Source organism: Oryctolagus cuniculus, chromosome 2, assembly GCF_051225735.1.
Source record: "Oryctolagus cuniculus isolate XC-2025 breed Fujian yellow rabbit chromosome 2, ASM5122573v1, whole genome shotgun sequence".
Classification (NCBI taxonomy): domain Eukaryota; kingdom Metazoa; phylum Chordata; class Mammalia; order Lagomorpha; family Leporidae; genus Oryctolagus; species Oryctolagus cuniculus.
This window is the reverse complement of record NC_142868.1, coordinates 172,234,720-172,250,580: the sequence shown is the minus strand read 5'-3', so window position 1 is coordinate 172,250,580 and position 15,861 is coordinate 172,234,720. Positions and strand designations below refer to the sequence as shown.

The 15,861-nt window shown below is 37.2% G+C and overlaps 2 long non-coding RNA genes across 2 annotated transcripts in view; one reads left to right on the top strand and one right to left on the bottom strand.

Moving 5' to 3' along the window:
• The window catches only part of LOC103347702 (uncharacterized), a 465,331-nt gene that overhangs the window by 19,389 nt on the left and 430,081 nt on the right, over positions 1-15,861 (bottom strand). The gene's annotated exons all lie outside the window — the stretch shown is intronic.
• Positions 1,557-15,861, top strand: part of LOC149128146 (uncharacterized) — a 28,425-nt gene continuing 14,120 nt past the window's right edge. The window contains exons 1-3 of the long non-coding RNA XR_016230489.1: positions 1,557-1,792; positions 3,138-3,217; positions 12,580-12,685. This is a non-coding gene — a long non-coding RNA (uncharacterized LOC149128146). The remainder of the gene's footprint in view (positions 1,793-3,137; positions 3,218-12,579; positions 12,686-15,861) is intronic.

Genomic DNA, 15,861 nt, shown 5'->3' with positions numbered 1-15,861 from the left:
TTGGTACAGCCATTATGGAAGACAGTTTGGAGATACCTCAGAAATCTGAATATAGCCCTACATAGGACCTAGGTATCCCACTCCTCAGAATTTACCCAAAGGAAATTAAATTGGCAAACAAAAAAGTAGTCTGTACCTTAATGTTTATTGCAGCTCAATTCACAATAGCTAAGACATGGAATCAACCTAAATGCTCATCAATGGACTAGATAAAGAAATTATGGAATATGCACTCTATAGAATACTACACAGCGGTAAAAAAAAAAAATGAAATCTGGTCATTTGCAACAAAATGGAGGAATCTGGAAAACATCATGCTGAGTGAAATAAGCCAGTCCCAAAGGGACAAATATCACATGTTCTCCTTGATCTATGACACCTAACTGAGCACCAAAAAGGAAACCTGTAGAAGTGAAACGACACTATGAGAAGCGATGACTTGATCAGCCCTTTTCCTGACTGTCGAGGAAGAGCTTATTATTTTATTCTTTCTAGTATTTTCTTTTTCTACTTAATATCATTGGTTGATCTCGTTACTTAACACAGAATTATTCTGAGGTGTTTATACCCAATTGAAAATGGATCCCTGTTAAAAATAAGAGTGGGAATAAGAGAGGGAGGAGATGTACATTAGGCACACGTTCCCTTGGACTTATCCCTAAGGGTAAAGCTAAAAACTTACAATGGGACTCCAAATACCATTAAGTTGGCAGGTACCAATGCCATCTTACTAGTTAAAGTAATCAGTTTAAGTTCATAACTGATCATAAAAATAGGATTAAGTGTCAAAGGGATCACATAAATAAAACCAAGTGTCTGCTAATAATAACTGATAGAATTAAAAAGGAAAGACTTAGCTTTTTCTTTATGAAGTTAAAATATTGGTGTATGCTATAAATAAGAGTGTCAATTGTTAAGTCAACAACAGGAGTCACTGTGCACTTACTCCCCTTGTAGGATCTCTGTCCTTAATGTGTTGTACTATGTGAATTAACGGTATAATGAGTACTCAAACAGTACTTTATACTTTGTGTTTCTGTGTGGGTGCAGTCTGTTGAGATCTTTACTTAGAATATACTGAATTGATCTACTATATATAAAGATAATTGAAAATGAATCTTGATGTGAATGGTATGGGAGTGGGAGTGGGAGATGGGATGGTTGCAGATGGGAGAGAGGTTAAGGGGGAGAAAAAGCCACTATATTTGGAAATTTACATTTATTAAATAAAATTTTAAAAAAAGAAAAAAATATTGGTGTTACAATATTTATTGCATCTTTTTTTTCTCAAATATGGAATGCTACTTTAGCATATGCCATTACATCCTCATGCACTTAAATGTGTTTCTGCATATATGTGTGTATATATATATATATATATATACTGTTTTATTAATTTATAGTAGACATAGGGTAAATATTTTAATAATTATATTCAATGTCTTATTATTACGATGAGGATTATTTTTACTCTTTTCTGTCTGTTATGATTTCTTATTCTCCTTCTTTGCTCTTATTTATTTATGCTATTGTTTTTCTTTGATGTTTCAGAAGGTTATTGAAGATTTGATGGTCTGTAAGGAAAAATTCATATCCATGTCATGAAATTGCCAGGACAGAAGTGCTTCAGTGGAAGATCATTGTCACTACACCCATATTCAACACAGATTTCATAACAAGGCCACTGCCACGGTTCAGATTTGTAGTCAAGCCAGGCAAACCAGCCCCAGCCTGGTGTGCCAGCAATCTGTAACCTTGTGAGGCTCTCAAATATTTATCTGCTCTATTCAGAGTAAGCTTTTTTCCATTTTTACCTACATTTAAAAACTTGATAAATATAACTGGTACCGCTGTTACACATAGTTGTTTGCCTAGCAGATCTCACATGACTTCCCTTTTCTACAACTTACTATCACTGGGAAAAAAAGCAGTGTTTGGAGCACCTCTCTTTCCCCAGTGTGTACTTTCTGTCAGTCTTACATTTGATTTTCAACTTGATATCACATGCTCTACTTTTTAAAAAATACAACAGTGATTTAGGATTTCTTTTTTTTTTTTTTTTTTTCGGTAGTTCTCAGCTTTCCAAATTCCTGTGTATCCCATTTCCTTTTCTATATGTTCCCATGAAATTAGGACTGGTAGGAAAAACAAATCCTATATTTAGGAATCCACATCGATAGAACTGAAAGTTGACTACTTTATTTTTCCCTGCTTCTAACTTTTAAAATATAAGTTTAGTTAAAAGTGTATTATAGGCCGGCGCTGAGGCTCACTAGGCTAATCCTCCTCCTAGCGGCGCCTGCACACCGGGTTCTAGTCCCGGTTGGAGCGCCGGATTCTGTCCTGGTTGCCCCTCTTCCAGGCCAGCTCTCTGCTGTGGCCCGGGAGTGCAGTGCAGGATGGCCCAAGTCCTTGGGCCCTGCACCCCATGGGAGACCAGGATAAGTAACCTGGCTCCTGCCATCGGATCAGCGCGGTGCACTGGGCACGGCGGCCATTGGAGGGTGAACCAACAGCAAAAGGAAGACCTTTCTCTCTGTCTCTCTCTCTCTCTGTCCACTCTGCCTGTCAAAAAAAAAAAAAAAGTTTATTATGTATATATACCCATATGTGTGTGCATACATGTATATGTGCATGTGTTTATACACTCTGTGGTCTTTGGAAGAATTTCTACGTGGATGATAATAGAAAACAAGCAAATTCCATGGTATCCCATCTTGCTGCATTGTCATCATCATGACTGATAGACTCAGATTGTTTCCAACTGACACTCATTGTCAATCAGTAAAATAAACATTTCCATCCCAACTCATACTGGATAGCACCTACTCCTGCTTTCAACTGAAATCAACTGCAGTGTTTAGTTTCTCCTTTTGTTTGCTTACCTAAATATAAGGAAGTTTACTTCAAAGATTCCACAGAAAAATGGAATCAAAGATACATTTTTTTTGGTAGAACAAATTTGGAAAGACATGCATAGCTTTCACTAATATGCATTTTCCATAAATATTTGAAGGCCCCTCCTTTGCATAAATTTATAAATATATTGTACCAAAATACAATTATTTTTTGAAAATTTTATTTATTTCTCCTAGAGACAGAAAGATAGAGTTGTCATCTGTTGGCTTCTTCCTCAGATGTCAAAATGGACAGATGGCTGGAGCTGTGCTGAAATTGACTCAAGTCAGGAACCAGAAATGAAATCAAGCTCTATTATGTAAGTAGCAGGACCCAGTCACTTTGGCCATCACAAGTGCCTCCCAGGTTCTGCAATAGCAAGAAGCTAGAGTAAGGACCTGGAGCAGGAACTTGAACCCAGGTACTCTGACATGGATGGAGACATCTTAACTGCTAGATTAAACACCTACTCCCTAAACTTACATTTCAGTTCCATGTTTGTATGAAATTTTCAAGTATTCTCATATTTGTTGAGCTAGAATCATGAATGATAAGATGCTACCTATCATGTAAATTTGATATTCCTGATCTTCAGGCATTCTGAGAATTATTACTTAATTTATTCAATATAGTGTTCATTTTATTAATTTTATATTTTTTATTTTGAAATGCTGAGAAACAAAGATGGACAAAGAAAGATATTAATCCACTAGTTCACTCCCCAAAAGCCCACAATAGCTGGAGTCAGCCAAGAAATCCAAGAGCCATCAAAATTTTTCTGGAAGTAAATGAGGATAACAGCACAACATACCAAAACTTATGGGATGCAGCAAAAGCAGTGTTAAGAGGAAAGTTTATATCAATAGGTGCCTACATCAAGAAATTGGAAAGGCACCACCAAATAGATGAGCTTTCAATTCACCTCAAGGATTTAGAAAACCTACAGCAAACCAGACCCAAATCTAGTAGGAGAAGAGAAATAATTAAAATCAGAGAAGAAATCAACAGGATTGAATCAAGAAAAACATTACAAAAAATCAGCCAAACGAGGAGCTGGTTTTTTGAAAAAATAAACAAAATTGACACCCCATTGGCCCAACTAACTAAAAAAAGAAGAGAAAAGACCCAAATCAATAAAATCAGAGATGAAAAAGGAAACGTAAAAACAGACACCACAGAAATAAAAAGAATCATCAGAAATTACTACAAGGACTTGTATGCCAGCAAACAGGGAAAACTATCAGAAATGGATAGATTCCTGGACACATGCAACCTACCTAAATTGAACCAGGAAGACATAGAAAACCTAAACAGACCCATAATTGAGACAAAAATTGAAACAGTAATAAAGGCCCTCCCAACAAAGAAAAGCCCAGGACCGATGGATGCACTGCTGAATTCTACCAGACATTTAAAGAAGAACTGACTCCAATTCTTCTCAAACTATTCAGAACAATTGCAAAAGAGGGAGTCCTCTCAAATTCTTTCTATGAAGCCAGCATCACCTTAATTCCTAAGCCGGAAAAAGATGCAGCATTGAAAGAGAATTACAGAACAATATCCCTGATGAACATAGATGCAAAAATCTTCAATAAGATTCTTGCCAACAGAATGCAACAACACATCAGAAAGATCATCCACCCAGACCAAGTGGGATTTATCCCTGGTATGCAGGGATGGTTTAATGTGCGCAAGACAATCAATGTGATACACCACATTAACAGACTGCAGAAGAAAAACCATATGATTATCTCAATAGACGCCGAGAAAGCATTTGATAAAATTCAACACCCGTTCATGATGAAAACTCTAAGCAAACTGGGTTTGGAAGGAACATTCCTCAATACAATCAAAGCAATCTATGAAAAACCCACAGCCAACATCCTATTGAATGGGGAAAAGTTGGAAGCATTTTCACTGAGATCTGGTACCAGACAGGGATGGCCACTCTCACCACTGCTATTCAATATAGTTCTGGAAGTTCTAGCCAGAGCTATTAGGCAAGAAAAAGAAATTAAAGGGATACAAATTGGGAAGGAAGAACTCAAACTATCCCTCTTTGCAGATGACATGATTCTTTATTTAGGGGACCCAAAGAACTCTACTAAGAGACTATTGGAACTCATAGAAGAGTTTGGCAAAGTAACAGGGTATAAAATCAATGCACAAAAACCAACAGCCTTTGTATACACAGGCAATGCCATGGCTGAGGAAGAACTTCTAAGATCAATCCCATTCACAATAGCTACAAAAACAATCAAATACCTTGGAATAAACTTAACCAAGGACGTTAAAGATCTCTACGATGAGAATTACAAAATCTTAAAGAAATAGAAGAGGATACCAGGAAATGGAAAAATCTTCCATGCTCATGGATTGGAAGAATCAATATCATCAAAATGTCCATTCTCCCAAAAGCAATTTATAGATTCAATGCAATACCAATCAAGATATTGAAGACCTTCTTCTCAGATCTGGAAAAAATGATGCTGAAATTCATATGGAGACAGAGGAGACCTCAATAGCTAAAGCAATCTTGTACAACAAAAACAAAGCCGGAGGCATCACAATACCAGATTTCAGGACATACTACAGGGCAGTTGTAATCAAAACAGCATGGTACTGGTACAGAAACAGATGGATAGACCAATGGAACAGAATTGAAACACCAGAAATCAATTCAAACATCTACAGCCAACTCATATTTGATCAAGGATCCAAAACCAATCCCTGGAGTAAGGACAGTCTATTCAATAAATGGTGCTGGGAAAATTGGATTTCCACGTGCAGAATCATGAAGCAAGACCCCTACGTTTCACCTTACACAAAAATTCACTCAACATGGATTAAAGGCTTAAATCTACGACATGACACCATCAAATTATTAGAGAGCATTGGAAAAACCCTGCAAGATAAGATACTGGCAATGACTTCTTGGCAAACACCCCAGAAGCACAGGCAGTCAAAACCAAAATTAACATTTGGGATTGGATCAAATTGAGAAGTTTCTGTACTCCAATTTTAACACTTATATATGATGCTCCCTGTAGGGAGGAAACCTCTGATTTATTTGTATTTTCATTTTAGTTTTTAAAACATGGTAATTCTCTTGGGTTTTCTCAAGGTATGGCATACTTGCACCTATCTTTAACAGCTGACTTTTCCAATTGCTTCATCATCACATTCCCCTTGCCTGCTGAAGGCTTTCTGTGTCTCTGCTTCTCTTCCCTTCACTGGTTCTCTTTTAGCGAACTAACATTTTTGAGGCACTCTATTTCCAATTTGCTTTAAACTTCTGACTCGACTCTGAATTTTCCTGCTTTTCTTTAAGCTTGAGTCAGGCTGTCAACACCACTTTTTGAATGCCTGCTGTGAAAAGATACAAAGGGAATCTAGGCAACATTTTCTTTCTTTGAAGGATGTAAAATCTACTTAGTGAAAGTGAGCATACATCTTCTTTAAAAGCATCTAAAATACACCCCAAAAATCTAAAATGTGCACACAAATTTATTTAGTGGGACCATTATGTATATTCTGAAGGAATGTAATGTTATTTAGAACCAAATGAGATTAATTAATACTTTCTTCTAGATATGAAATTTCTGAATCTCAATCAGGTATCATGTCATATTTTTATAACCAAAATTTTATGACACCCCATTATTATTCTGAAATGAAGTCATTAGATGATAAAACCTAATGATGAACATAATTTCAAAAAATTAATATATTGCCTTATAAGTGACATGAAGAATAGGCAAGCATAACTTATAATGAAATCATACGTATTTCAGAATAAAACAGATCAGACCCACACACTAGAAGACAAGATGAGGCAGAGTCAGACACTGGTCCTAAATGTGACAGCTAAAAATGTGTCAGTGTTAAAAAGATCAAGAGAGATACAGGCCGGTGCCATGGCTCAATAGGCTAATCCTCCACCTGTGGCACTGGCATCCCAGGTTCTAGTTCTGGTCGGGGCACTGGATTCTTTATTTAGGTCACTCCTCTTCCAGTACAGCTCTCTGCTGTGGCCCGGGAGTGCAGTGGAGGATGGCCCAGGTCCTTGGGCCCTGCACCCACATGGGAGACCAGGAGAAGCACCTGGCTCCTGGCTTGGGATCAGCACAGTGCGCCAGCTGCACCGCGCCGGCCACGGCAGCCATTGGAGTGTGAACCAACAGTAAAAAGGAAGACCTTTCACTCTGTCTCTACCTCTCTCACTATCCACTCTACCTGTCAAAAAATAAATAAATAAATAAATAAATAAAATAAAATAAAATAAAAGAGAGATACAGTTGTCAGAAGAGTGGTTTCCAAAGTTGTGACTGACTTCTATTCCACAGGAAAAAAAAAATTTCCCTTTATTTTTTATGCTAGGTACACTCATGAAAAATTTCGATGTCTATGAGAATACAAATATTTTAAAACAAATACAATACAATAAAACCTTGATTTTCTTTATCTAAGACATTTAAATTATGGTCTCAAATAATTAGGAACAGTATTTCAATTTACACAAATAGCCAGTTGCTATTCGAATATGGTGAGGACCTGGAACATTCATTTCTTGTACAAAACTGTTTTCACACTGAAGATGTTTAATATTTTGCTTCTCATAATCCTGTCCAATCACATTACAACCAAAGGTAATTTCACATATTTGCAAAACCATACCTTGGCAATGGCATTATCCCTGTTGAGAATAACTGACAGAACAAGAGTGGACAAATATGCAATGAGGAATGGGGCCAACCATTACAGAAGCTCCTTTCAATTCCATTCATTCCCAAACTTTGTTTGCATTAAAGTCATAGGGAAGAGATTCTGACTTAACTTTTTAACACACAGTTACATAGTGTTTGCTAGACCTGAAAGTGTTATAAACATTCTACAGATATTAATTTATTTAAAGCACATAACAACTCTTTAACACTACATTGTTATTATTTCCATGTTTCAGATTAGGAAACTAGGGCATTGAGAGGTTAAGTGTTTTCCCCGGTCAGGGAGTTAATAAATCCAGAAATCAAAATTCATGTCTAAGAGTTTTGACTTTAAGATAAATAGTAAGCGCTATGCTATGTAGCAAGTATATAGATCCCATTCCCAGGGGCCTGTGCTGTGGTGTGGTGGGCTAAGCCTCCACCTATGGCACCACCACTGCATATGGGTGCCAATTGGTATCCCGGCTGCTCTTCTTCCCCTCTAGCTCTCTGCTATGGGCTGGGAAAGCAGTAGAAGAAACACCTGGCTCCTGGCTTCAGATCAGTCTAACTCTTCCATTGTGGCCATTTGGGGAGTGATCCAGAGTATGGAAAACCTTTCTCTCTGTCTCTCCCTCTCTCTGTAACTCTACCTCTCAAATAAATAAATAAATAAATAAATCTTTTTTTTTAAAAGATCCCATCCCCAATGATTTTTGGTTCAGTATATCTGGGATAAATACAGAGAAACATGCATGTATTTGAAAAAACTTCCCAATACAGTAGATTGGCTTGTATTTGGGAGCCGTAGAATTATACCGCAGCATAATATGAAGAAACAAGAAATCTATGCCTAGATTGAATTTCTGTGTGTGTTGAGGTTTGATGGGAAAGGAAGGAAAACCAGTGGATGGGGGGCTATTCATTCAGAACCTTGGAAGCCAGACTAATACTTATTACTTTTACAAAATGGTCAATAGGAAACTATGTATTGTTCAAACAGCAAAATATATTGAAAAATGTATATCAGAGCAAAAATACAAACAGCATTGATAAATACAAAATGTGAGTATGGTATATTTATTTATTTATTTATTTATTTTTATTTATTGACAGGCAGAGTGGACAGTGAGAGAGAGAGAGACAGAGAGAAAGGTCTTCCTTTTGCCGTTGGTTCACTGTCCAATGGCTGCCACGGCCGGCACGCTGCGGCTGGCACACCGCGCTGATCCAATGGCAGGAGCCAGGTACTTATCCTGGTCTCCCATGGGGTGCAGGGCCCAAGCACTTTGGCCATCCTGCACTGCACTCCCGGGCCACAGCAGAGAGCTGGCCTGGAAGAGGGGCAACTGGGACAGAATCCGGCGCCCCGACCAGGACTAGAACCTGGTGTGCCAGAGCCGCAAGGCGGAGGATTAGCCTAGTGAGCCGCGGCGCTGGCCAATTTATTTATTATTATAAAGATAATAAATCTAAAGCTAGAAAAGCATAGCAGGTTATATGCATGGTGTGAAAAGATAGTAGGTAACCACTGAGTAACTCTCAATTATGAGGCTCACAAATCACTTAGACAACAGTGGATCATAAGCACTGGGAGTTAGAAAGTAGTTTGAGGAGCACTAAGGCCAGATAGCACGAACCCAAACAACAATAGGACCAGACAGAGATGCAAGCAGAATACTTCCAACATAATTGGGAGCATTGGTAGAGGTTGTCAAGCTAGGATATGCAAGGTTACCTGAACTCTGTTCTTGGCATTTACTCATAAAATTATACTACCTTCACATACGCAGATATGAATCCACAAATTCAGACTTTGATTAAATAATTCACATTTTTTCATGTTATCCTTAAACATATTTTGGGAGTTCTATGATACAATTTGTTGAAATTTGGGTATAATTTTTTCACTTATTTTCATAATATATGATAAGTGACTGTGAGTGATTTTCTAAAGTACTGCTGGATGGTCTTCTATTCACTCTTCCATCACAACAAGTTGGAAAACACAGAACCAGCTATTGCAGTTGGTTTTCTATCCTGTGAAATGAGAAGGTTGATCTGGAGTAGTGATCTCTTAATAAAAAAAAAAAGCAATCGGGGCTGGTGTTACAGCATACCAGGTAAAGCTACTTCCTGTGATGTTGACAGCCATATCATCTTACAAAAGACAATGGGATCCCATCAAATCCCTTAGCTAACAGAACCTGGACCCTAAATGTAGGCAGTAAATTCACCATTAGCTCAACACTTCAGCCTTTAGCCCTGCCTGAAAATATGATTGGTGTTCTCGTCTGGAAGCAATAATTCCAAAGATTTACCCTTGACCTTCTAAAGGGTGAATTTTTAAATCTATAATCACTTTACCTTTGTAATTAGCAATGCTCTAAATTCAACTTACAATGCATAGAATGCTGCAGGAGCACAGTGTTGAGTCAATCTAGGGGGTGCCATTCAGCCTTTATTCCATGGAACCTTCTACCATAAGGAATATAGCCAGGTGTCTAAAATGGTGCAGCCTTATTGAGCTGTGAATCTCTCAAGAATGTTTAAATATATTTCCCACTTAAATGTATCTTAACTTGGGACTTGTCAAATTACTCAGTTTGGCTAGCACATGCACATATTGTTTCCTGTAAATCCTCCAAGTACACATATATTTTCAGTTGTTTTGAATTTTCTATCTCTCAATTTGAGTCCTAATTCTTTTTTTAAGATTTATTTTATTTTATTCATTTGAAAGACAGAGTTACAGAGAGAGGTAGAGACAGAGAAAGAGAGGTCATCCATCCACTGGTTCACTCCCCAGATGGCCACAATGGCCAGAGCTACGCCAATCCAAAGCCAGGAGCCAGGAGCTTCTTCTGGGTCTCCCACTAATTCTTTTACTACTTGGTTAAGAAACTCCTACTCATCATTTTCAATAATTTATTATAAATTTATTTATTTGAAGTACAGACACACACACAGAGAGAGAGAGAGAAAGAAAGAGATGGAGAGAGATGGAGGGAGGGAGGGAGGGAGAGAGAGAGAGAGAAATCTTCCATCCACTGGTTTGAGAAATCTTCCATCCACTGGTTCACTCTTTAAATTCCTGCAATAGCTAAGGCTGGGCCAGGACAAAACCAGGAGCCAGGAGATTCTTCTGGGTCTCCCACTAATTCTTTTACTACTTGGTTAATAAGCTCCTACTCATCATTTTCAATAATTTTTTTATACATTCATTTATTTGAAGTACAGAAACACAGAGAGAGAGAGAGAAAGAAAGAGATGGAGAGAGATGGAGGGGGAGAGAGAGAGAGAGAGAGAGACGGAAACAGAGAAATCTTCCATCCACTGGTTTGAGAAATCTTCCATCCACTGGTTCACTCTTTAAATTCCTGCAATAGCTAAGGCTGGGCCAGGACAAAACCAGGAGCCAGGAGCTTCTTCTGGGTCTCCCACTAATTCTTTTACTACTTGGTTAATAAGCTCCTACTCATAATTTTCAATATTTTTTTATAAATTTATTTATTTGAAGTACAGAGAGAGAGAGAAAAGAGAGAGAAAGAAAGTGAAAGAAATGGAGAGAGATAGAGGGAGGGAGGGAGGGACGGAGAGAGAGAGAGGGAAATCTTCCATCCACTGGTTCAAGAAATCTTCCATCCACTGGTTCACTCTTTAAATTCCTGCAATAGCTAAGGCTGGGCCAGGACAAAACCAGGATCCAGGAATTCAATCTAGATCTCTCACACAAGTGGCAGGGATTCAAATACTTGAGTCATCATTGGCTGCCTCCCAAGGTACCCAACAAGAAGAAGCTAGAATTGGAAGTGGAGCCAAAACTTAAACCTAGGCACTCCCTAGGGGCATCTTAAACACTGTACCAAATATCTGTCCAAAAAGTTTATTAAAATGACAATAAGCCATTTTTCTCTCTTTGTAGAAAAAAAAAAAAAAACACTGGAATTAAGTTAATCATAAAATGGCACTTCCTAGGTAATAACATATTTACTTATTTGTTATACTCTTTCTATCACAAGGAAATGAAGCAATCTTGTAGAATATACTACATTTACCAAGTAAAACATAATATTGACAGTGATCATCACAATTATTACCATTATGAAAATCATAATAGTACTTAATTATATAAATTATACATACTTTTATTTGTATATCTACCCTAAAACATGAATCAAAGAGGAATGCTTGTGTATTTGGGGCATAGTTTGACATTAGTCTGAAAACCATAATTTATTTGAAGTTGAAAATCTAACCCAAAGTAACACAAGAAAATGAAAGCAGTTAAGAATCTAGGACTGGAGCTGAAATCTGCCATGAAGGAAGTCTCACTTCATAAAATATTGAAATTCTTTAATGCAGGCTTGAATATGTACAGGAGAGTAAGAAATAAAACATAAAAACTAAATTAAAAATTATGATACTTTTGCAAGTTATTTCAAGTCATTGCTTGTGTTTAACTGTTTCTTCCTATTAAGCTCCTGAAGAAGAAACAGGCAGCATGTGCAGACCCAAGTCTTTGCTTTCCTCCTTTCCAAAGTACTAATGTTGTACTGGTAAATTCAAAAGTATATGACCACTGCATAAGAAGAAGCAAAAGACTGAAAGCAATAAGAAAATGAAATGAGGTCCCAGTGTTCAGTGCAGTGTTTGGGACACCCACATCCTTTGGAAAACCTTAGGTTCCAATCCTGTATCCATTTCCAACTCCAGTTGCCTGCTAATGTGCATCCTGGGAGACAACAAGTGATTGCTCAAGTACTTGGGTCCATGACACCCACATGGGAAACCTGAGGTGAGTTCCCAACTTTGCTTCAGCGTTTCATCCTGTCCCCGCCTGGGCTGTTGTGGGTATTTAAGCAGAAGGAAGATTGTGTGTGTGTGTGTGTGTGTGTGCCTTTCAAATTAAACAAATGTGTCTGAGATGACACTGAAAAATATGTTATCATTATTTCTTCTGTTTATGTTCTAGAAATTTGAACATCAACATTTGTTTCTTACACTTACCTCATGGGCTCTATTAGCAAGAATAAAGTGGAATCTACTTCCTCAGCAAAGCCTCCTGATGCAAGAAAATGGTAAGTGGTAAGAGAAAAATCAGATGAGATCTTTTACTTCAATATATTTTAGAAGAATTTCAGGTAAATAAAATAGGGAACAGAATAATTCAGTATTTATTGATTTACAGTTTTGGGTAACTTACTTTGGTATATGAAAGTAGGATTCTCATAATGAAAAGTTTAGAAAAAGTTTTGTTCTTGCCAGATATCTTAGCAGCCTCATAATTGTAATCTCTAAATAGTGTAAATTTTGTATTCTGTGCACCATAAATTCAAAATAAATTTGGCATGTAACTGGTTTGTATTATATCTATAGATGTGGATGTGAATTTTACATACATGCTGGTTTCTAATATGTCTTCTTCACTCTAGAGGTTACAGGCTTCCTGTTATTAAACAGTTGGCTTTTACAAACAAGTTTTTTCCTCTCTCCCCTCTAAAGAATAACAAAATAAATTATTTCATAGGTATTTAAATATGCTCAAGAATCTCTAAACATGTAAGAGAATACTACCAAGTTGTTTGATCCTAATAGCCCCCTCTATCTGGGACTCTCAGTTATCTAAACTCAGTCCATTTGCTTACCTACCGTTCACTCTTCATCCACTACAATCTGTTCTATATGCTGCTTTCCACATCAAAACAACTCTCATCAAATTAACTAGTGACTTTCCAATAACTTAATTCAGTGAAATTTTCTATTCACATTCCCCTTGATATCTATGAGGCATTTGACACTATTGAGCATTCTTATATTCTTCCATGGGTCTTTTCCCTTGTCTTCTAAGATGTCTCACACTCGAGGTTTGCTTATTATCCTTCTAGCTGCTCTAGTTTGGACTTATTTGCAGATTCGTCATTCTCTAACTGGACTGTAGATATGGTAGCACCTTAAGGCCTAGGTCGATGGCTCAAAAATCTCTATCACTTAACCAGACCCCTCCTCTGAGACTAGACATTTATGTCAGAAAGTTGATTCATCTTTAGTCTTGGTGTCCATATGATGCCACAAGTCAACATCTCTGGGACAAAACTCTAAAATCTTCATTCTGAATTAAAATCTCATGTTAGCATATTCTCTCTCACTAAGTGAGGATATCACTCATTTGACTGAGCAAGTCTGAAATGCAGGGTCCTCAGTGAATCCACTTTAAATGTCTCTTGACTTCATTCATTCTTCTCTATGACTATTCTACATGCTCCAGTCTCATCTAAACCAGCACGCTATCTTCTCTACTGTTGTCTCTCCCGTTCATGTGGCCCATGCCACTCTGCCACGGAAATGTTTCACCCTGAACCTGAAGCATATCTAATAATTCAAATGTGACTTGATCATACTCCTACTTAAAATCTTTCAATAATGAACCCCTAATGAACCTAGAATAAAGGCCAGAATTCTCAGTGCAGGCTTTAGCCCCTACTCAGGCTAGTTCCTAACAATATTTCTAGCTTCACATCACACACTTTATTTCTCACTTTTTGTTTTTCTGTCACCCAAGCCTTCTTTTAATTCCTAGAGCTCATCATACAAGCGCCATCAGAATGTCTTTCACATGCTAGTCCCTAAAACCCAAAGTGATAAGTCTTCCTTATAACCACTTCACACATTGCTTGCTTAACTTTAACTCATCTTCCAGATCCTAGCTTGAGAATCTCTCTCTCAGGAAAAGTTCCCTGGCAACCAAGTCTATGTGATGTTACTTGGTTAACTGAATTCACTGAATTCTTTCTTCTCTTCAGAAAATTTATCAAAATTTCCTATCATATACTTGTTTTGTGGTTGTGTTTTGAATGACTGACTTCCCTGACATACTATTTCAGTTAAGCAGAAATTCTGGTTTCTCACATCTTTTTATCCCTGATGTTTAGATTCTTACTTATGAAGCTCTTATTTGCTTTTAAATCATCATACATATAATATGCTATTATAAATAATACTTTGAAAAAAACTAGTGCATATTTTATATAATTAAATGCCAATACCCAATCTTTTACAATACTTTTTCATGTAATTTTTTATCCTATCACTTTGAAAAACAACTATAGAAAAGGTAAAGATAAACCTATAACTCATTGAAGCTAAAGTTAATAACTTTGGAACTACTAATCACATCCCTTATTACCATAAGTATAAATTCTTTCTATTGTACCTATAACCTTAGATTCAATTTTTTAATTACAGAAAAACACACACATAAACATAAAATCTATCATTTAAATTCTAGTAGGCACTTAGCTTACATCTCAGTCTTTGTTCGCAACTATAAATTTAAAAAATCATAGCGGCTGGAATTTGCCACTTGGATGAGAAGATTTTTAGAAGAGCAGTGGACAATACACGTTCTGACTATTTTTTTTTCTCTCTCAAACTGTAAGTAGAGAAGGCTCTCTTAGGGTAGCAGTGAAAAACCACTTTTCCTCTCAGTGTGTTTAATTATAATCTCACAATTGTCACCCTCAACACTGTCAAAGGTCATTCTTGGCAAAAGCAGGTGCTATATGCACTGTACTTAGCAGTAAACATGGGTCATTGAGTTCAGAATCAAAATCACTGACACTGATTAAAAAATAATCTTGTTATTAAATAATGAGTTTTATACAGTTTTCAAACAACATAACTTACACAAGAATCACTGATAAGGCAATTAGTATACAGATAAGAGATATTTCTTAGCCAGTCCAAACACAGGACACTTTACCTTTGGCCACCTAGCAGTGAAGAGCCAGATGGAAAGGTGGAATGGATTCAAAGGACAGCAGTGAATGCAAATAACCAATGTAAACATTGAACCTACAGACCAAATGAGGTTTAACACTGGGGAAGACCAAAAATAAGCAGAAAACATCACAGTGAATCTTAGGTGAGATACATTATACAACTGCCTCCTGATTACACAAGCCCACACTTTCCATGTGCTTCCATTACATCTCTGTATGCAACAACTACTTCCTTGTCTCATTGTGAAGCTAGGCCTTTTACTTCACATTAGCCCTTGAACTCCGAAGAGAAAATCGTCCTTTCTAAACAGAGGATTTATAAACCATTGCATGCTTCTGCTGGAGCTCTTCCTCTTTTCTCTGTGCTATAGAGCAAGTCAGTCAAGATTCAGGGCTGCTTCCTCAGACTAGAGTTTGGAATGAAGAAGATACAACAGCCACACTAACATCTGTGCACTGAAGTCATGGTTGTCAGT